Here is a 23,907-nt window from a genome sequence, read left to right on the forward strand (position 1 = left end):
AAAAGACAGTGTACTTGTTCACCCTCCACCTATTGACATACAGGCGGTTCAGACAGAACTGGCATCACACCCCTGTCCCGAGTTTGTGACATACCTTGTGCACGGGTTGCAATATGGTTTTGCCCCTGTAATGTCAGACAATCCCCAATCCACGACGGAATGTACAAACAATCTTAGTGCAACTTCAGATCCAGTGGTAGTAACAGAGGCAGTACAGGCAGAAGTAGCCAAAGGAGGTGTTAGGACCTTTTTGACAGGCACCCTATCCTGTGTACAGAATTAACCCCTTAGGTGTCGCCACCGGAAAGTATTCTGGTTGTAAAAGGTTAATTTTGGATTTGTCGGCTCCACACGACACAGATCAGACTCCCAGTATTAATGATCTTATCAGTAAGGAATCTGCCTCACTTTCATGTCACCATAGACAATGCAATTGCAATTTTAAAACAATTGGGACAAGGGGCACAAATGTGCAAAGTGGACATTACTGACGCTTTCAAGCAGATCCCCTGCACCCTAAATACTGGCCTTTCCAATGGGATGCAGAGTATCATTTCTATACCAGATTGGCCTTTGGGTGCAGGTCAAGTCCAAAGATCTTTGATGCCCTGTCACAAGCCTTGTGCTGGATGTTGCATTACAACTATGGCGTGCAAAATATTCTACATCTTTTAGACGACTTTCTGACAATTGACCCACCTGGTTATGAAGCCAGTATAACTATGAAAGCAGCCCTAGACTTGTTGACAATCTAAATTTTCCACTGGCAGTACACAAGACTGAGGGACCTGTCACGAGTCTAGAGTATTTGTGGTGAGGTGAAATTGGGTTTTACGTCGTGCTTGAGACTAGAGTATTTAGGGATCATCTTGGACTCAGAGACTATGACAGCAAGGCTACCAGATAACAAGTTGACAAGAATATTGGCTGTGTTAAGTTCATTCTCGGAATAAGTGCACAAAGAGAGAGTTGCTGTCATTTTGCTGGGACACTTAAACTATGCGTGTCGTGTGGTTATCCTGGGCAGATCGTTCCTGTCGTACCTGATTCGACTGTCAACTCGGTTACCAAGTTACACCATCATATCAGGCTATCTAGGGAATGTCGGATAGAAATACATATGTGGGACAAATTTCTGAACCAGTGGAACAGCATTTTTTTTTCCATGATGAACACGTGACTCCGGCAGGCGATTTCAACCTATTCACGGATGCAGCTGGGGGTGTAGGACACGGAGGATACTTCAATGGGGCATGGTTTGCCCAGGCTTGGCCTCTCGATGTAAAGAACTTTCCAGATGCAGCACAATCCATGGCCTTTTTAGAGCTCTATCCTATTGTGGTGTCGTCCATTCTCTGGGGACACAAGTGGTCAAAGAAGAGAGTATTGTTTCACTGTGACAATATCGCTACTGTGCATATAATTAGGAAAGGCAGATCAAAATGTATTAACATTATGTCGCTGATGCGAACCCTCACATGGCAAGCAGCTATTCATAATTTCATCGTGCTGGCAGAACATGTTCCAGGCGCACAAAATAACATATTCATCCAACGCCCTGCCCGCCCAGCTCACAAGTAATGTGGACCTGAACAGATATCTGGATACCTTGTGGTCAGCAGCAATCAGCCAACACACAGCATGTTCTACAGGTTTCCAGTGTTATCTCAAGTTCATGATGAGGTTCAGTTTGTTTTCCACACTGGGGGGTAGCCGCGCTGCCACCTATGAATGAAGCCTACCTTCAGTAGTTCATAGCTCACTGCTTCGGTGCCCTTAAACTCTAACACGACACAGTTAAAACGTACCTGGCAGGTCCTTATAATGATCTTGTGATGGAGAGTGTATGTGTCTCTCAGCTTTCTTCGGATTCGTTCGATGTGGAGAATTTACATATCGTGTGCTGGGGACTTTGATCCTAACGTAAACATCACCATGGATTACATTCAATTCGATCACCACATTAAGAAATGTACCATTACCTTAAAAGTGTCCAAGACCGACCCCTTCCGGCGGGGTATTTCTATTTCACTTTTCACAACCAACACCATAATATGTCCGTATTCTGCTTTGTCCAGACTGTTCTCTTTAAGAATGCAGTGCAGTGCTTCAAATAAGGATCTGCTGTTCGTAGATCGGGAGTATCAACCCATATCTAGGATTGTGTTTCTGGGAAGGTTGGGTCGTGTTCTTGCAAGAGCCGGATTTAGCTCCACGGACTACTTGGGGCATTCATTCCGGATTGGGGCGGCCACTACGGCAGCCACAGTTAACATTGAAGACCGCCTAATTAAGACTATGGGAAGGTGGAATTCAGACTGTTTTACTAGGTATATATCAGGACTTCAGAAGCTACCTTAAGGAATGCCCACAAGTCTATGTGTCGCATATAGCAGTGCATGTAGCAAGGACAGTAGCAGGTCCTCCATTGTCCTAGGACAGACATGTTATTACACCTTAACTAAGACATTGACATGTGGTTGTTGTTTTTTAGGATGTGCCGGTATTTGAGTCATTTATCGGCATCATGTCTAACAAGGCTCAAACACTCTACTATGGAAATTATATTACTCGTTATACGATGTGTATTACCTGCGTTTATAGCACACCATGTCTACCAAGGTTGACATACTATTTACTCTTTATAGTTATGTCGTATTGATGGAGTGTATATACCTGTGTCACAGCTCTACAAAATGGCTGACACGTCTCACGTATTCTACTATGTTAATATTATTTTATCTTACCACTTATACTTCCTATATTTCTTTGGGGGCTCTCAGTTGTACCAACCTCGTTTGGGCATCACAAGCTACTCCATACTCAGAGCATGGAAGGCTTGTGGCCCCCAAAGAGCATTACTTAAGCAGGGATTGTCCGGGTCATCGGACCCCAGGACCGGTATATGCCCCTCATGTTCCCTAAGATCCCAGGACATTTCGATCTTCCGGCCCAGGTCAACACGACCCCAGGGCCTCTCTCTACCCGGTCACCACGACCCCAGGGTACACAGTAGGCAACCGAGGCAGCCCCTATTGTGCCAAACATTTGTATGTAAATAAAAGTTTCTTGACATGTACTACCTTGTCATGTTGTGTTTTGCACTTACTCATGCATTCTTTATTGTCAATTCCAGTTCAGTCAAGCTGGTATCGTGTTTAATCAACACGATCCCAAATCCACTAGCGTACAAACTCATGCTTCTTTCGGTCTGGATCATGTTACAACAACTCTTCCCACAATTCCACTTCCCAACGCATGCGCAGTACGGCAGACATGACGTCGCATTGTTTACCTTTATTAACCCATCTGTCTCGCGCAGGTTCACTTTCTCCATTGTTTCAAGCCACTGAACTACATGTACTACCTTGTCATGTTGTGTTTTGCACAAACTCCTTTTCAGTAGACAGAGCCGATATCTTAAAGGGCAAGTTTACACAAAAATTAAAGGTCACATGCAACCAAAAAATGAAACATAATACAAACACAATTATCACTTCTTCATGACATATAATATGCATTGCTGATTATGAAAAAACAAATAAACAAAATTATAAGCGTATAATCGCAAATCAAAAGTGCAATATTTTGTACTTGGGTTTACCTCCCTCGAAACGAAGCAGCCGGGATACCGAACCCAGTCAGAGCGGGTGGGTGTGCACTCAAGTGTAACGGCTGGTTCATTAGCAGATGCTGCCTTCACGGCTCATTGTGTGTGTATATATAGAGATGTTGGGTTTTGTAAATACATGCTCATTTTTTGTGTATAACATTTTGCAATCAACAGACATCATAACATGTCATGTGTTCAAGTATCACACCTGCCTGTCTGTGTAATTACATAATGTGACAGAGACCGAACTCGGGCCATAAATCAATGCGTTTTGTTTATGGTGTGTAGCCTGATTGGTGTTAAGTTCAAATTGCATGTGGTCAGTGATCGCAGTTGTGTATTGAATATTGTCATTAGCAGACAGGCAGGCAGACACACAGGTGTCAATAAAACAAGACATTGAGTTTTGTCTGTGACAGCGACATATCTATATCACAGTTAGAAATTGTGTCAGCTAAATAATGACATTGCTTTTAAGTATCGAACTGAGAAAGTGACTCGGTAAGAAGAGCGTGTGGTGAAATAGACAAATGAAATTATATAAACAGTTTATTTACTGTCATAACATATAAAAGCTTCGCCTGTGAGCTATCAACAAAACATTATGAAAATAGCTCCCACCAAAGCCTTCACCCGGTATTCACCAGACAGCCCGCTTCCAAGTTGCGCGAACCTATTTCACTGCGCCGCGTGCTATGGCGCCAGCCCAGCTGTTGAAACCATTATTCCCCAGAAAAGTCTGGGAAAATTAGTGATGAAAGCGTTTGAACTCGATTTTTTTTTCATCTTTATAAGTTTTTTTTCAACAGCGTTATTTGCATTTTGACGCTTTGTTTTTCCATACCGAAAGTATGAGAATTTGCAGTTGTTTTTACGTTGCATGTGACCTTTGTTTCTTGTCTTGCACTTTTCCATAAAATTGTTTGTCAAAGTTTATCAAGAATCTATCAAAGTTGTACAGCTATTTTGGGGGCATTATATCGCTTAAAATTTTTCCACATTAACCGAGAGTTCTATGTCCACAATGTACACACAATGGCTTATGTCCCTTGGAAATGACGTCTTTGGTGCCTGACTGATAAACGAATGACGTCGTTAGACCCATTTCACGTGGTGCAGGTATAGGTGTGGTTCTTGTGTCTCGACTCGCAGGCTGCTGTTTTAATCCTCCTGTTGCCCGGCCGTCAGCTGGCTTTGTGGTCAGTTCCAGACTGTGATGACATTGTAGTTGGAAAAAACGAATAAATTGTACATAAAGTGTTACCACATAACCAAATTGTATAACATTCAACCGGAGTTGGGCGTCTTTGAAAAAATACTCAAACATGAATGTGGAAGTGAACTTTCAACCATATTGCAGAGTGTTTATAAAATCACTTCACACGTATGTCGGTTATGTTTTGCCCATTACATCACAACCATAATTCAAAGCCATATTCCTTACGCAAATCCCTGAATTCCTCATACAGTTCAAAATAATATGACAAATGGTCTTTGTCACCAATACCAAGTGTCTCCGTGAAATCTAGCTAAATATATCAGATGCCGCGTGGGAAAGGACCACTTGAAATGTAATACATTTTCTCATGCTGTGAGACATCCGTTTGGCTACTTATTGCATACACTTACTCATAAGTGTTAGAACATGCATGCATGGAAAGAGTATCGTAGCAAGAGATAGTTAAATAAAATAGGTGTATTCCAATTATTACCTAAATTCAACACAATATATTATAGTTTCCGTAAGCGTGACGCCATGACTGAAGCAAACTCACGCACAACGATGCCAGTACTTCTCCTCAATTCTGACTATTTCCTTTGGTCACAATGAAAACAAAGAGAAAAATAACAAACACCAGATTGTCAGAATGTTTTGGGCTACTTACATGTCACAATTATGCATATACATTGCTTGAAACAACGAACGTTTCCTTCCAAATATCCTGAGTACTCACGTCGGTGAACAAAGTAGCTTCCCGATAGTGATACATAGGCAACATTGTTATACATATTTGGTATTTTCTTTGAGGCGAGGTTATGAATGAAAATTGTAGTGTTGATCAGCTCACACAGTGAGAGCCATGAAATCATAATTTTATGATTAACCGAAGGCAAGATATGAAAGTTTGATCTCCCCGCCACCAGGTGGCACGAACCAGCTTTTTCAAAGTCCCATGAGAACTCGCCATTCTCCATTACCAGCTTTCAGCTAGCGGGAGAACAGCGAGAAGCAAAACAGGATCCAAGCTCAATAACAATAATTTTCATGTTCAACAAAAGGAAACACTGCCTACATGGCATCTGGACGGAATTGAATTGAAGTATTAAAGTCACTATCAAGCCACAAAAGGCTCCACACTGTCAGGCTGTCCGGACACAATGGAGATCGTAAGAACACAGGACTCCATCCTTGGCTAGCTCCTACCTGCAACAAAGGCAAAATATTTTAGTACTGAAGGCAAGCAAACGGGATGGGTGGGTGGGAACACTTTCATATCTTGCCTAAATTATGATTTGATGGCTTTCACTACGTGAGCTGATGATATCTACAATTTCATTTTGCAACCTTCGGCAAGATACTCAAGTGTTAGATTAAAGCTTACCTGGTCAAAACTGCCTGCTGGAAAGTGTTGACCTCTAAAGTCCTACAATTAAACTTTCTGAAAGTTGATTGCTTTGACCAATTCACCTGTTTCAGGATATCATCAATCGAGATACCATAACCCATTGCCTTAGAAGTGGAGGCGGCGCTGGTAGAGTGTGCTGTGAACTCCACCGTCACCCCCGACTCCCTCATGACATCTTTCAACCATCTGCTTATGGTGGAAGTTTTCACATGCTCATGGGGCTTCACATAACTCAGGAGCAGATTATGGCGCAGGACTTCCTCCAAGGTCTCCCGCCATAATCTAGTCCTTGACAAATATCCTTCAATACATTCAACTACACACAAGGACTTGTCCTCTTCAAACCTAAAGATTTCTAACACATTATGTGTGTTCCCTGGCCAACAAGATTTTGTTCTTTTTGCCAAATGAAAGGTTACCCTATCCTCTTTGATATATACTAGACACATAAAGAAACTGTGCATAAAAAAATTAAAATCTAAATTTTCAAACCTGTGTAGACACATAAGGATGTAAACTCAGAGATTAGTGACATGTATCCAACATGCATGCACGTGCCACGTTCAGTGACGTCAGTGGGTTCGTCCTTGAGACGTGCAATACGTTGTTGCACGTGCATTCAGGGAAAGAGAAACAGAGCAAATGAATGCCACACAATACTGTCACTTTGGAAAGCTCAACCCCTGCCCTTGCGATCGTTCAAAAAATTAAACGGCTATTGAAACGCATAGCATGCCAAGGCTCACGTCTGCACAACGTCATGAGGCCATTGGGATGGTCCGTGGGGGAATGTCTCAACGACAAGTGGCTGCACATTTCCACTGCCACCGGAACACCATTTCTGCACTGGTGAGACGCTACCACAACACAAATGACGTCATCGATCGGCCACATGCTGGACATCCACGTGTAACAACGCCAAGACAGGTTATATGGATAAGGGGGACCCATCTTCGCCACAGGTTTCAGACTGCAGTGATGACTGCCTGAACCATACCAGGACTTCGCCGTATCCACCCCAACACAGTTCGACAACGTTTACGTCATCACGGGATCAGACCACGACGTCCCGCCAAACGGCCTTTCCTGACACAACGTCATCGACAAGCTCGCTGAATGTGGTGCCGAAATCATGTCCACAGACCCTTGTTTTGGTGGAGAAATGTTTAAGTCCAGGTTTAACATTTCCCATAGTGATGGACGTCAACGTGCCTATAGACCCGTGGGAGAACGTTATGCACAGGCCTGTTTCTTGGAGAGAAATCGCTTTGGTGGTGGTTCCGTGATGATTTGGGGTGGAATAACAGCACGCCAAAGAACTCCTTTGGTGATTGTTCAGGGCAACTTAACTGGTGTGGGCTACAGGGATCAGATTCTTCGACCTGCGGCAATTCCTTTTCTGCAACGTCATGGCCCTGGGTTAACATTCCAACAGGACAATGCCCGCCCTCATACGGCAAGGGTTGCTATGGATTGCTTGCAACACCACAACGTTGACTTACTGCCTTGTCCTGCAAATTCACCGGATCTCTCCCCGATAGAGCATGTTTGGGACTAGATGGATCGACGTCTACGCCGTCTTCCTCATCCATCCGAGATAACGTCCTTGACCTTGCAACAGAACTTGAGAGAATCTGGCGTGACATCCCACAAGCCTTCCTTGCACGTTTGATAGGCTCTATGCATCGTTGATGCACTGCTGTTCTCAATGCCGATGGTGGACATACCCGTTATTGAGCTTGTGACATGGTCGTTTGACCCCTGTCCCGCTTGTGGACTTGTGACGTCATTGTGATTGACTTTTCAATTGAAATTCTCCCGATTTGTTATGGTCTCATGATCCCTCCATTAAAGTTTATATGTACCTTTGACATTGTTATCATACTTATCAACTGGGATAATATTTTGCCAATGCACAGTTTCCTTATGTGGCTAGTATACATATATCTTGTGTCTAATTGTTGAAGCTCTGAGGCCCTTCCACGGGAGGTTAATGCTAACAGCATAGCCAGTTCTTCTGTAAGAAGCTTATCTGAGAGATTCACTTTCTCCCCCCAACCTTTGATGACACCCAAAACCACGTCAACATCCCAAGTTTGGGTATATCTAGGGATTGGTGTCCTTTCATTAAAGATTGCCTGCATATGCTCACAGACCACAGGCAACTGACCCACCTTAACACCCCCTAAGGGGTGCACAATTCATAGAGATTGCTGACCAATGAGCATTAATTGTTGGGTACTTACCTTGTCATAAATAAAAGTCAGATAATCTATAACAGTGGAAATAGGTGACTGAACAGGATCAATTTCCCATTCGTGACACCAGCAAACCCACTGTCCCCAGGTGCTTTTCTAAGCTGCCCTTGTTCCTGACCGCCATGCTCTAGCATGAAGCTCTGCCGACCTCTCTGATATTCCTTCTGTGGAGTGGGACTCCCTGAAACCTTCCAAACTGCCAGATGAAGAGTCTTCAGTTCCACTAATGGGTGGACCTGACCCGAAGGCGAGGTGAGATCCCGAGTTAGTGGTAGCCTGACTGGCTTCGTCACATCCATCTCAAGCAAGAGAGGGTACCAGACCTGTGCCTGCCACAGGGGTGTTACTACTACCAGTGTCCCCCACTCCTTTCTTACTTTGGCCCAACATCTCCCCACCAAAATAACGGTGGGAATGCATACGGAGAGTTCCGAAACTGTTTCCAGCCTCATGTGTACACACATTTCTTTCTTGTTCTTTGTTAACGATTTTAGAGCTAGTAGATCTGCAAGGAGCTCTTTCACATTGATGTGATATGATAGCTCTGTGGAGCTCCCCACGACCTGAGTTGTCTGACCCTGACATACGGCCCCTCAACCTTGTTGGAGGCGTCCGAGTCCACCGTCAGATCTGGAGTGGGGAGATAATGGCTCTGCCATTGAACTGTTCCATCTAACTGATCCACCATGCGACTTCTTCTCTCGCCTCGTGATCCAGAGTCAATGGAGTTTCGTAAGACTTCCCCAGAATCAAAGTTCTAATTTGAATCATTTGAAGGTATCTGCACTGCAAAGTTGAGGAAGAATGGCCTGAGCGGATGACAGCAGTTTTCCCAGCAGCTGAGACACCTGACGCACTGTTACTGTGTGAGATTGTAGTACCTCCCTGCACTGATCCTTTATCTGACCCACCTTCTCCTCCGGGTAGGTAGAACATCATTTCTCTGTGGAGTCTATACAAAAACCAGGAATTCTATCCTTTTTGTCGGCACTAACTGAGATTTCTCCCAGTTTATTGTGAAACCGAGGGATTTGAGGAGGAAGAGAAGGGAATCCCGACACTTGAGAAGACCAACCACACATCGTCAAGATAAATAATCATCCTCATTCCCAGGCGTCTGAGAAAAGCTACCACCGGTCTCAGTAGCTTTGTGAAATGGCGTGGCGCAGAGGCCAGGCCGAAAGGAAGGCAATTGAATTGAAAAATCATACCCTTGCATTTGAACCGGAGGTACCTTTTTCGTCCATTGGGACAGCAAAGTATGCGTCTTTTAGATCCCCTCTCCTGAGAAGATTCCGAACCATGAACAAACCCTCCATCTTGGAATGCTTTTATTTCAGATGAAGGTTTAGCGTTTTCAGGTTTATTACTGGGCGAAAGTCCGCACCCTTCTTTGGGACCAGGAAAGGTGGCTAAGAAACTGAGGTGGTTTCCCTTCCACCTATGATATGGCCCCATTCTGAAGGAGTTCTTGTATCTCCTGGACTCTATCTATTAGACTCCTTTCCTTTATTGAGAAGGTTGGAGTGTTTGGTGGTGTTTTCTGAAAGGGAATGGAGACCCAATCCAACTTTGCTCCCTGCACCAGTGTAAGAACTGACTCGTCGCAGGTTATCTTTTCCAAATTTTCAAGAAAGAAATTAATTCTCCCCGCCAAAGGAACGTTTGGAGCCTGCTTGGTCAAATTCACACCTAGCACTGGGCCACCACATTTCCATTTTTGTGCAGGGTATCTAAATCTAAGAACAGGTTTTCTCACTGATTTCTTGAGGGGTAAGGAACTTGCTGAAACATACCTTTTGCCTCTCTATCCTGGGAAAAACTTCCCCTGCTGACATGTCCACCGGTATATCCGTCCCCGGAAACCTGTCTGCCTCCTGAGGTACGGGCCAAAAGGGCTGCTTGAACATGGTGGGTCTGGAAAAACTAGCAGACTGTGGAGGGCTAAGTTGTGTTTTTGGCTTATGCACAAATTTTAGTTTATTTTTAGGGGGCTAAGTGCATCAGCCACTTCTCTAGCTTCCCTACGATTTTTTCCCATGTCTTTCAAGACTTTCCGAAAACCATCCCCAAACAATTGGGCCTCGCTGTCATTGAAGACATTGGCATCTTTTCTCATCAAAGATTTACTCTTCTTGAGATCTTTTGTAAGTTTGCACAATGTAGCTAGTCTCCTATTGTAGTTCAAGGCTACATTAACTTGGTCTGTGCAACATATTGTTTTCTCAACCAACTCAATCACACACTCGAAGTCGAACTCTGTAGACTGATCATTATGGGCCTGTTCAAGTAGAGCATATAAAGCCCCTAAAGGTCCCATAACTCTCATGAGCCTGGACTGAATGGATCTTAGACCCTTGTCAGCTCATTTCTCATTGTTTATCCTATTTTGTTCCATAAGGGATTCAATAATGCCATCCATCTGAGAAACTTCAAAACCTTTACCCTCCGGTATAGGACATTCCTCTACCACACCCTCCATAGTCTTGTCATCTATGAAAGTGGTGAAATGCTTGGTAATGTAGTCCAATTGCCCCTCAGGGAGCCTTTAACGTGGGGCATTAGATGTCCCATGAGGGTCAGAACGTCTAGGTTCTGGTAGGGTGTCCCCCATATTTGAGGTACCCTGCACAGACCTGGTACACGTGCTATTACCCTTTCCTGCTCTCGTATCGCTCAAAAATGAACGTTTTGAGACAGCATCATCGTCCGAGTCAGATTCGATTTGATCGACCCCACACTCAGAGTCAAGTCAAAAGGAGTTTATTTGTAACGAGGCCAAGGGCCCATATACAAGATATAACTATACATAGTTAACAAGAGCATACAAATGAAGTCTAAAGTGTTTCTAAATACCTATTTCTTTTTATATATGCATGGTAAATGTAATACTGTACACGTCTGATTAAATTCTCCTGAGTTGTACATATCAGCCTTTTAAATTTATGGACAGAAGGGAATTTCCAAAAGTGTTCCGGAAGAAAAGTTATTCTCAATTCATTGTACAAGTGGCATATAAGTGTGAAATGATACTCATCCTCTACAGAGGTGTTGCAATGGGACACAAACGTAAACCAGGTTCAATTGATTGCCACCTACCTTCATTATAACGTAGTGGCAAGACATTGCATCTGAATTTGGGGTAAGTAGAACGCACCTTTTTTTCTAATATGATATACAGGTATCTTTCTGGTTCAAATATGAATTTATATTCTCTATACATCACATACCTAGAGCTGTTATTCAAAGTGGAAGTCCACCTTTGAGAAAATTCATTTATCAATGATGTTTTAAACAATTGTACAAAAGAAAGTTCATCACCAACAGATTGGTTAATCCAGATATATCCAAAGCCATGAGAAAACAAAATATTTTTTATGAACGATACCAAACTCTTTTTTCCAATGTCATCAAAATATCTTAACATGTAATACACTTTCTTGGGTAATCTACACTCGCTCATTTTGAGCAATTTTAGCCAATAACATAAAAGCCGTAAGTAAGCATTTATATATATTGGATAGCGACCACATTAGCCATATACGATAGTATTAGGAGTTTGTTTTCTACCCTTAAAAATCGTTTGCAGGCTAGAAGATGTACCTTTTCCAGTAATTCATATTGCTTGACTCCCCAAATCTCACAGCCATATAATAATATCGGCATCACCTGAGAATCAAAGATTTTAAAATATATTTTCGGGTCAATCATTCCAATCTTGTTTAGTTTGACAATGATTTCCATCAATGCTCTTTTACCCCGGCTTGCCAAGTCTGAAATGCATTTAGTCACTTTTAAGTTACTTGAAAACCAGACACCTAAATACTTGTAAGTATTTACAGTGGCGATTTGGTTTCCTTTATAAAACCACTTTTCCTTATTCAAAAGAATGCCCCCTTTTCTGAACACAATAATTTGTGTTTTATCAAGATTAACAGTTAACCACCAATTGTCTGAAAACGTTTCAAGAATATTCAACTGGTTTTGAAGGCCGACAATTGATTCAGATACGAGGATGACATCATCTGCAAATAGAAGTAGGAATAGTTCATATAAATCAGGGAATAATTGCACACCGTGTCTACCACATTCATTTACAGAGTTTGACAGTTCACTGATGAATAATGAGAATAACAATGGGCTTAAGATGCATCCTTGGCGCACTCCATTTGTGCAATTGAATAAATCGGTAATATCTGAAGAAGACCATTTTACGCAAGCTTGTACAGATATGTAAATTGCTTTGAGTGCTGACAGCATTTTCCCCCCTAACCCGTTCTGTTTAAGGCAAAACCAAAGTTTATTTCTTTTCACATAATCAAACGCCTTTCTGAAATCTATGAAGGTGACATAAAGCTTTTTTCGTTTTTTCATAAAGCAGTTTTCGACAATAGAATTTAGCATGAATATGTGATCTGTGGTTGAATAATCAGATCGGAAGCCTGCCTGTGTTTCTGGAACTTTATCTTTTAGCTCTGTCCAGACTTTCAGTCTATTATTGAGCACACCAGTATAGATTTTGCTCAAGACGCTTAACAACGATATGCCCTGTAGTTGTCGGGGTTATTTCTATCACCCTTTTTGTGTATTGGGACAACGATAGACTTTGTCCAGCTTGTAGGAAATTTATATATTTTATTGAAAAGTGTAGCGAGAAAAGGCATGAAATATGAGGAAGTGGTTTTGATCATTTCAATTTGTATTATATCTGTGCCAGCTGCCTTACCATTATCTATATGTTTTATAGCATCACTAATTTCAGATGAAGTAATATGTGATTCTAGGATAAGTGAATCAACTTCATCTAAGTCTGGTTCTTCTGTAGAGCCAAAGTGGTCAATCATTGGTGCATCATAAGTTGCAAACAGGCTACTAAAGTGGTTAAACGATGCATCATTACTGATATTCGGACGAGGATGGTGCAAAGGAGATATACCTCTGAGGATATGCCAAACGTCTTTGGGTTACCGGTTGCTTGCTTTAATGCATCAGCTTTGTTGCGCTCATACGAGAGCTTTGTGCGCTTACAGATACCCTTATATAAATTCCTCTGTTTGCAATAATTACGTCGGATTTCCTCAGATTTATTTCTTTGGAATCGACGCAAGGCTTTGCGAGTGAAGTATTTTTTACTTTTACAATATTTATCAAAAACCCATTTGAAATACACTTTTTGTTACATTTTTTCATACAGTCCGCTGCACCAAGTACTGTTTGTACAAACAAGTCTAGATCGTGGTCAACATTCTACCAAATCTTTTGATTGAGTTATCACAAGATTGTCTGTTGTCAAGAGGCACTAACTCTTCGTCAGGGAACACATCTCCCAGAAAGTTCGGTTGTGGTTCAGGTGCTTCATTGCCTGTCCCAACCCTGGAGTTCAGATCACCGGTGATAACTATATGACAGTCAGGAAGAATATCCAGGTTTTCTGATAACCACTGATCAAGTAGTTCTATACTTGTTGGTTTCCCACACGATGTGTAGTATGTTGACCTCCCGGGTGGTATGTAGAGACGTATCAAAATAACATCTTTTTTTACTTTGCAATATCTGTTTAGAGATACGAAAGGCAATTAGATTATCGATATCCAACTTTTGTAAAGTGCAGAACTGGGATATGCTGTTATGTATGAAAGCAAATACTCCTCCCGACAATCTCCCATGCCTGGCCGTTTTCATTGCTTTCGCTATGTATTGTGTATAGTCAGACAATTTTGGGAGAGCAATGACGCTGTCACTAAATGTCTCATACATAAAAATTATTTGAAACCTAATCAAATAGGAAATGAAATCTGTATCCTCTAATTTAGAGGCTATACCGTTGATGTTCCCAGAGAGAACCTCTAAAAATGTGTAAGTGAGTACTCATCTGATATGCTATCAGCTGTTGAGGTAGGTTGCTGCAGGCCTTGGCCACACCCCTATTCATCAGGAGTCCCCGTAGGTGGAGCCTGTGCTTCATCCTCTTGACTGCTGTCACGTGAGGGTGCAGACTCTTGTCGGGTAGCCCGTGACCTTGGCCTTGCAGCCGTTTTTCTGCGGACTGGGACAATGGTTTTGGTGCTTGTGGTTTCATTCTCATTCATCGGTCTTGTGATCAGTCTACCATTTTTGTAGAAGGCAATCAAACCACGACTGCGCTTATCAGCGATAGTTGATCTCTGATTTTGTGTTAGGTCATTTGATATACCAATATTGTTGCTTTTAAAGAATTGACGTTTGCCGAGCACATGAATCTTATCCTCAGTGCTCGCAAATTTAGCAATAATAGGTCAGGGTTTGTCAGCAGTTGCTGAGCTCTTCTGACCTATACGGTGAGCTTTCACTATATCTCTTTCTAACCACGCCTTGTCTGGTACATTGTTATTGAGAAGAGATAATACGGTATTTCTGCAATCTTCGTGGGGGCTTTCTACTTGCTCTCTGACACCATAGAATAGCACGTTGTCCCTACGGCTGAACATTTCAAACCTTTCTCGTGATTTTGATTGTTCGACTAGGCCATCTTCACGCTTATCAACATGTTCTCGCAAGGCATCAATATCGCTGTACGTTATCTCCTGGTCATGGTTTACAGCAACCATATCCTTACAAATATTGTCAACAGTTTTTTCTAGTGAAGAGCATTTCCTATGTATGTCTGTTAACTGATCCTTAACACCATCTATTTCTATCATCAATGATGATCGAAAGTCTCTAACCTCAGCAAGTATTGAGGATTTAAGACTGTTCAGGTCTTTCATAGTAATAGGGCCAGGATTTAGCTCAACGTCATTGGAATAAATGATCTTCATTTGCATGATCGTAGTATATGAGCGAAAACCCTGGTGCATGAGGTCAGTAGCCGTGCACCCAGCTTGTCTCGCTTCAGTGAGCACACTGTGACGAGTGTTGTAATTGTAAACACATTTGTTTTCATGCGGCAAGAAATCTTCCAGGTGCATAATGGCATTTGTAAATGCATATTTGTTGCATATCAAGAGTGAAGCAAGATATAGATGCAGTGTGAAGAGCACAGAGCACACGATAGTGCGATGGGGCATATCATCACGCAGTCAGAAACTACTGCTGCCGAAACCAGCAGTTCATACTCAGGTCAGTATTACCTGCTGGTACATTGACCATGTGTTGCCCCTCGTTATTTTCCATATTTTGACAAGGCAACGGCCAACTAGACATATTTAATAATGTCTTATGTTCGTACAAACAATACAATTAAACTAAATATGCAAGAAAAATACTAACCTCCAGGTAAAAAAGAGAAAAGCAACTGTGACCTTCACAGATCGACCTGAATAGCTGAAAGCTGGTAATGGACAATGGTGAATTCTCGCAGGACTTTGAAAAAGCTGGTTTGGCGCCACCTGGTGGCATGGAGTTAACACTTGAGTATCTTGACGAAGGTTGCGAAATGAAATACCCACGATCATTTCTATTTTGCTGTTTACATTTTCATTTCTAATGATACGTTCGTAGTTTGACATAGGTTTTTTTTTCACATGATTAAAGTCAATATGTTTATCTTTTGCTCTGGGACTAGACAGGAGACCAGTCTAAATCATAAGGCACCAATTACGTCATAATCAAAGGGCGGTAACTCTGGTCTGTTTAGCTTGGCAAACAAAGTTCTCATAATGGCATTACATTTCAGCACTCATATTGAGGACTATAATGTCATTGTTACAAAAATGAGTGTATTTTAAAGATTAACTAATTAAAAAATTTAAAAATTTATAATAAATTGTATATTTATATACTTATCCTATCTCACGGTGTGTACCATCTCTCTCTTCTACGACCATGTGTGGAAACGTGCTGTCAGCTAAGTTGAGTCAAATCTAACTGGCCTCTGACCCGCCCTGACCTCTGCCCTGACCCCGACATCAAAGCCTGTCAATCATCCACCAAAGCGTGCAGCTCGCCCAAATGATCACATGACCACCTCTACCTGTCATTCTCGTCTTGGAGCTTCCAGTAATCTGTGATGTGGGGCAGGTCGGGTGGGTCCTAACGCGTGAGATAGGATAAATATATAAATATACAATTTATTATAAAATTTTCAAATTTTTAAACTTATCCTATCTCACGGTATGCATAATCCCACGGTTGGTAGGCGGGTCGCAGATTACCCCGTTACTACTACCACCGGGAAAAACGCATAACCCAAGGAGGCCAGGAGAAAGCACCAACTCCCGATATGCAAACTCCAAACTTGAGATGGGTTTCTTCAGGTAACCCCTTGGCTTACACAGCACAAAAACTCAAGGGAGTGGGCGCTCCTGAATTAATGTGGTTTTCAGCCGCAACTTTTGACAAGCAAAAGGACGCAGTTTGGCAAGTAGGCCCCGCCGTCCCGCGATTTATCAGGTGACCCCAGTGAATTAAAGTCGAGGACCTTAATCTGGCCAGTCCCTGCTTCGAAACTACCCCCAAAAGACACACGCTGGAAGGCGGTGAAAGCCCGGTTGCTCAACTAGTTTAACGTTCAGTACCAATCTCCCTAACTTACCATGGGTGAGAAAGGACTTAGGAGCATAACACTTCGAAAACCACACAGGTAATTGGAATCAACACTTCACTGACGTGATTGCTCAAAGAGTAGAGGTCTATTATGATAAGGGTCTTGGGTCCAAGTGATGGTTCCGGTGAAACACCTTATCTAACTGGCGTGCTGGTCTGCCTGGGGGAATTAACTCAGCAAAAGAGTCTGAAGTCACAAGAAGCTAATCACAATTTTATTTACAAGAACGGAGTAACATGGGGTGGCCACAGAGAGTCGGTACAACCCTCTGGGCTGAGGGCTAGAGCTGACCTGTGTTGGGAGTCTAAACCCTACTGATGGACAAATGGAGTTAGAGACTTTTTATCTACAATTAAAACAATAAAGAGATTGTGATTGGTTGACTGATACAAAAATGGGTGTAACCTACATTAGCCTATCAAATACAGAATATACAAAATGGGGTGTGTCCTTCAATGACCAGACAGGGCAATTACTCTTAATCCTGTTAATCCTATTTTAACTGGCACTAATCTCGATGGCACTTTTACTGGATGCTTGGATGCTTACCCTCGGCTAGATCTTAACGAGCCTAATCTGATGTGTCAATTATAGGTGCTTGGATTACAATAGATGCATTTACTGTGGGCCATGTCTTTATAACCCTTAATTGGTGTTTGCTTAAAGTCTTGTAATATAGATGATGACATGTTTACTTTATGAAAGTAGTTCATTTAATCGTCTGGTCATAACTCTGAATTACTGAAAGGGTTGCTAACAGCTTGAGTCCTCAATACCTTAGGCTAGGATTTTATCTTGAATATCTGTGAAATTGTGTAGCCGTTGTGAGATGAGTTTTACAACTTTTGACTGGAGTCTTTCTCTAAGCTATTACTAATATTTTATATTTATATTTTCCTAATATCTGAATCCTAATATATTGCTTGTAGTGGTAATAATGAATAATGAATTTTGTATGAATTATTATTCCATGATAGATCAGTAAGTGGAATGTCGACCATCTCTGCATGTAATACATACAGGACTTGCCTTATAGTCTTCTCACCATGGATGGACGCAATGGCCATTGCAAGTGGAGGTAGGTCAGCAAAGGTGTATGCACGCAGGATCGTAGTTCTCATCCAAAATGCCAAGGTAGTACAGGAGACTTCCGAGGTGGAGGCAGTAGATATCGGGATGAACAGTCTCTTACGTAGTCTTCGAAGATCCTGCGAGGGAGCTAGATAAATCCTCAATGCTCGAACTGGGCATAAGGAAAGATCTTCAGTGTCTTCTGGGGCCAAGATGGTAGACAAAGGTGGGATTGTGATTTGCGATCCGGCTGTCTTGGTAACTAATTCTTGGCAAGGAAATCCCACCGCAAACCAAGGAAAACTCTCACATGTCTAGATCTTCCAAACCGTACCCGAGAAACATCAAGAGCATGCAACTCGGAGATACGGGCAGCTGCAGCCAAGGCCAAGAGAAAAGATCTTAAAGGAGACATGTTTGAAATCTTCTACTCCAGAGGTTCATATTCAGCTGAGCAAGATATCCCAAGCTGGAGGCCGGAACTTCCAGGATTTGAAAGACCTAGGAGAGACTGGAGTTCAGGGACAGTGGAAATCTTCACACCCGAGGCCGTTGCAATAACCATGTAAAGAGCAGCCAGGTAGGTAGACAGTGTAGAACTTCTGAGTTCCCTGGAGGTTCGGAGATGCTGATGATAATCTGCCACCATCTGCGGGGATGCCGTAGTGGGGGATGAGATGCCCTTCTTCCTGCAGTATGCTTCAAACTTTCCCACTTGTCCTCGTAGAGTGACCTTGTAGAAGTACGATGCGCTGTTGTAATGGCAGTAGAAACCCGCTACGAATAACCTTTAGCCATTAAGGATTGATGTATACTACCCATCAAAAGTTTGGACTCACTAATGTAAATATAGCCACTTACTTCAGTCAACTGTTCTACACTTTATTTTGCAAAATATTCCATACTGTTTAAAGGTTCTGTTTACACATGAACTGATGTCTTGTAAAACATATTCGTACCACTGAAAAGATTATTGTCATGAGATCAATAAATGATGAAACACAGTGAAAATTGACGAATTCTTAACACAACTTTACACCAAACCGCAGCTGTTCACATGCACGATATTTGCACGTGCATTTCAGCAATTTGATGCATGATCCTTATGCAATTCATCTGCATAAGGTTTTCAGTTGGTTTCCCCAAGATAGTGGAGAAATAAATCTCCGATGTAACCACATATATATACATAACATATAGTGAGTGCTTTAAATGAGTCTAAACTTTTGATGTGTAGTATAGATGCGCCAAATGTGCAGATGGAGTGTCAACAGGGACCAATGTAGTTGGTGGGAGTGCGGATGAACCAGTAGATTGGGTCGATCGGGAAGCGGCACGGGATCTGGCTCGGCTAGGTCTTGGAGGTTTACTAACCAACTTCTGGCCGGTCAGTAGGGCGCGACCAAAGTAGAGTCAACCTCCATGTTGCGCACAGTTCCCTAGAATGCGAGGAAGAAGGGCCACTGGCGGAAACGCGTAAGCATTCAGGTCTTCCCACGAAATGGCTAGAGCATCGAGGTCCCAAGCCAAAAGGTTCGATATCGGTGACACAAACCAAAGCAGCTGATGGTTGAACCTCGTGGCGAAGAGGTCTACTGTCGGAGAAGTCATTGGAAGGCAGAGGGTCTGAAACACCTGAGGATGTAATTTCCATTCCGTTTGAGAAGGACGAAGGAGAAGGGCATCTACGATGACATTCTTCACCCCCAGAAAGTGGTTGGCTCGTACCATGATGTTGAGAAAGTCCACCAGATCCAAGAACTGTTGAGTCCACTGTAGAAGCTGTGGAGACCCCGTCGACCCCATTCTGTTGATATGCCAAACCACTGCTGCGTTGTCCGATCTGACCATGAGGGAAGTTGCTCGTAGGACATCCCGCCCTGAACTCCAGAATGTTGATGTGACAGGCGCGATCTATGATAGACCAAGCCCTGCCACTTGTTGATTGAGAAGATGAGCTCCCCACCCGTGTTGAGACACATCCACATACAGGTGGTAAGACGGAACAAACGGCTCTAAACAGACTCAGTCGCAAACGTTCAATTCTTCCATCCACTACTGAAGATGAGGATGGAGCTCCAAAGGTAGAGGGATCAGAGCACTGGGATCTCCCACTGTGATGTAAGTTGCCACAAAAAGGTGTAAGGGACGAAATTGTAGTTCAATGCCTGAATAGACGTCAAAAGGCCCAGGAGCTCCTGTCATTGGTGAAGCGTCCTAGGTTGCACTGGTACCAGGAAAACCAACCACTGTATCTTGCAGAATCGATCCCTCGGGACAAACAGTTTGTTGACCTCTGTGTCGAACACTGCTCCAATGAATTGAAGTCGCGTGTACGGACTAGTTTCGATTCTGCAGATTGATTAACCAGCCTAATTGGCGAAGAAGCTGTATCGCAAACTGCATGTGACGAAGCAGAAGGGCATGATCGTTCTGCGCCTGAATACAGTCGTCGATGTAAGCTTCGAACACTATCCCCTTGCAGGATAAGTTCTTCAGTCCGGGAGTAAAGTGACAGGAGGATCCCTGATGACTGGCAGCTTGAACCCCTTGGATAACATGGAGATGAGGTTTACTCGGTTCATAGCTTAAGGCCTCAGTTTAGAGGTCACTGCAGCTATATCCGGACAGTTCATAAGCATCAATGTTACTACCTTCGTCTCTATTACGAACGTTGCTGGGACACTGGTCTTTACCTTTGCCTTTCCATCAACTATACGAATGTACCGTTAGACTGACGATCCCATGCATCGCATCTATTAATTTCAATACCAGTTCGCCGCTCCTACATGATTCACCGAACCGAATGTGTTCGTTGAACTGTCAACATTCGCCGAATCATCTGGTATCTCCATGTGCCTAGCTACTGTCATCATGAATTACTTGCTAATTCACGCATTCTGTTCGGTACTTCAGAGAGTACCTTGCTGTCCATTCACCACTTTGTACCAATGCGTCGCTCTCACAAAGGGAAGAAGAGACCAGTGCATTGTCTCACTTCAGTTCACCGCTCTCGTTCGGTCAAACTCATTAGACCGATGCGCCGCATTTGATTGGATGAGCACTTCAGCCCAGTGCGCCCTTTCAATTAGATGAACGCTTCAGACCAGTGTCGTTTCGATTGGAACAACGATTCAACCTACTGAATTGTTGTTTGATTGGAACACATTAGTCGAGTACACCATTATTGTATGGACAACTACATAGACGAGTACATTGGTCTCGATTGACTCAGCGCTTTAGATCACACAGCCGAACCAGATCATCTATCCGATCCAGATCGTCGAACCAACTTAGAGCGCAGAACCGATCCTGATCACCGAACCATACCAAATGGTTTGAAATTGTTCTTGCAATAAAACCATAGCCACTCGAATGTACACTTGCTGATGGGACACAGCAAGTGCACCCGACATCGCCACCGCTCCGGTAGTTGTCAACACCATGTTGAGTTGAGCCATATTTCTGCTTATGGCACCATCCAAATGCAAACGCTGACGATCCTTGACCAGGAACGGCGAATTCATCGTTGCCTCAAGGGGGCGTGTCTCAGTCGGCTGGGTGTTCGTTCTGTGCGTGTGAGGTGCCTTGTCATTTCTCAAGGTCTACTCCGGTTCATCTGTCCTATATTCAACAGTATCAATGTCGAGACCTATATTACCGGTATCTTGGAATCCGGTGTCTGATGGGGCAGCTTGTCAGCCTGTTGACTTTGATGCCTTGTGTTAGCAGTAGCGTCAGCGTACGGCATGAGGCGCCAGTATCCTCCTTTGTTAATCAGTCATTGAGACCTGTGACTACTCCAGTTCTACCTTTAGAGGAGGTTCATCATTCAACGATGTCGTCTCTATCTTCGGATGGTATGTCCCAATCGGATGGTAGCATGGATGTTGTTGACACACCTTAACTACTCGTCAGGATTGCCGATAACCTCGGTATACAGCGTAGTACTTCATCGGGGGATTTATTATCCATTTTGATATGAAGCCAGGTAATTTTGGTTCTATCACGTTCCCACCTTGACCGTGTATCACTCAATTGGCAGCTCAAAAGGCTTTTGGTAACTTGAGGAAGATTAAGTCCCCCTTCCAGTGGATGATAATATCATGTTGTTGGGAACTAAACAGAAAGCCTAGACGTAGGCTCCCGTGCATTGAACTCCAGAGCTGAACTGAGTGGACCTAACGCCGAAGTCGACACCTGGCAGTAAGAGCTGAAACCTGAGGAAGCGTTGTACCAAGAGTCAATACAGAAGCCAGTGAACTATGAGGCAGCACCGAACCGGGAACACCATGAGTAAGCGCTGAACCTGGAGCACCATGAGTGAGCGTCGAACAAGGAACCCCAGGAGTAAGCGTTGAACCGGTAATACTGTAGGTAAGAGCTGAACCAGGAAGACTGTGAGTGAGCGCTGAACTAAAAGCACCATGATGAAGCGCCGAACCGGGAACACCGGGAGCAAGCGCCGAACCAAAGTCAATATGAGTAAGCGCCGAACCGGGAGTCCAGGAGGAAATCCCGAACTGGGAGTGCCAGGAGGAAGCGCCTAACCAGCAACACTGGGAGGAAGCGCTGAACTGGGAATAAGCGCCGAACCAGGAACACTGGCAGAAGCGCCGAACCAGGAACACTGGAAGAAGCGCCAAACCAGGAATACTGGGAGGAAGCGCCAAACCAGGAACACTGGGAGGAAGCGCCGAACCGGGAGTAAGCGCCGAACCAGGAACACTGGGAGAAGCGCCGAACCCGGAACACTGGGAGAAGCGCCAAACAAGGAACACTGGGAGGAAGCGCCGAACCGGAAGTAAGCGCCGAACCAGGAACACTGAGAAAAAGCGCCGAACCAGGCACAAGCGTCGAACCGGAACCAAACAAGAGCGCCGAACTGGAAGTAAGCGGTGCTCTGACCAAACATATGGGATCCGTGACAATCGGCGCTCTAATAGTAGATAACTGTCCTGATGTAAGCATCGCTTCAAAAGTAAGCAGCGCAGTGGTAGAAAGCGCCGAACTGGAAGTAAGCGCTGCTCTGAGCAAACACGTGGAATCAGTGACAAGCGGTGCTCTAAACATAGGTAACTCCTGATGTAAGCGTCGAACTGGAAATAAACATCACTTGTGATGTAATGTTAGGAATCACAATAAGCGCCGCATGAGTAGTCCCCATCTCCGAAACGTAAAGGCGCTGAGGAACATTCACCACCAAAGACGGCCGGGATGAATACCAGATGTAGATAACACAACAACTCGTGGTGGTGAAGAATCTTCTAGAGTAATGAGGCTATAAGAATGCGGACGGAAGAGTTGACGCAGATTTTCACTGAGGTAGGAATCAGACGCCTCTCTAAGAAATTTTCATTAGGAGACTTCGACTTCGAACGTCGTACTGCAGATATCAAACGGCGATCTAACTTAGGACGTTTACTACTCAGACCCTCAGATGGATTCCGACAATCTCTGTCAAACTTGCGTCTACAAGCTACCCAGCGATATTCGGAAAACGCATGGACGTCACGGTTTGCACACAAAGTGCAACGTCTAGACCATTCACACCGGCCTAAACAGTCAACACATAGGTTATGTGGGTCTGCCGCCGAGAAATTACTGTTGCAGTTATCGCAATGTTTGCGTTTATAAGAACCATAACGATTTGATTTTACTATTGTAGAAACACAATCAAACTCTCTTACAGACAAACACACGTTCACACAACGTGGCAACAAGAAAGAGAATGACAGGTAGAGGTGGTCATGTGATCATTTGGGCGAGCTGCACGCTTTGGCGGATGATTGACAGGCTTTGATGTCGGGGTGA

The sequence above is a fragment of the Haliotis rubra genome, unplaced genomic scaffold (assembly GCF_003918875.1).
Source record: "Haliotis rubra isolate DU_JTF1 unplaced genomic scaffold, ASM391887v1 Scf361, whole genome shotgun sequence".
Lineage (NCBI taxonomy): Eukaryota > Metazoa > Mollusca > Gastropoda > Lepetellida > Haliotidae > Haliotis > Haliotis rubra.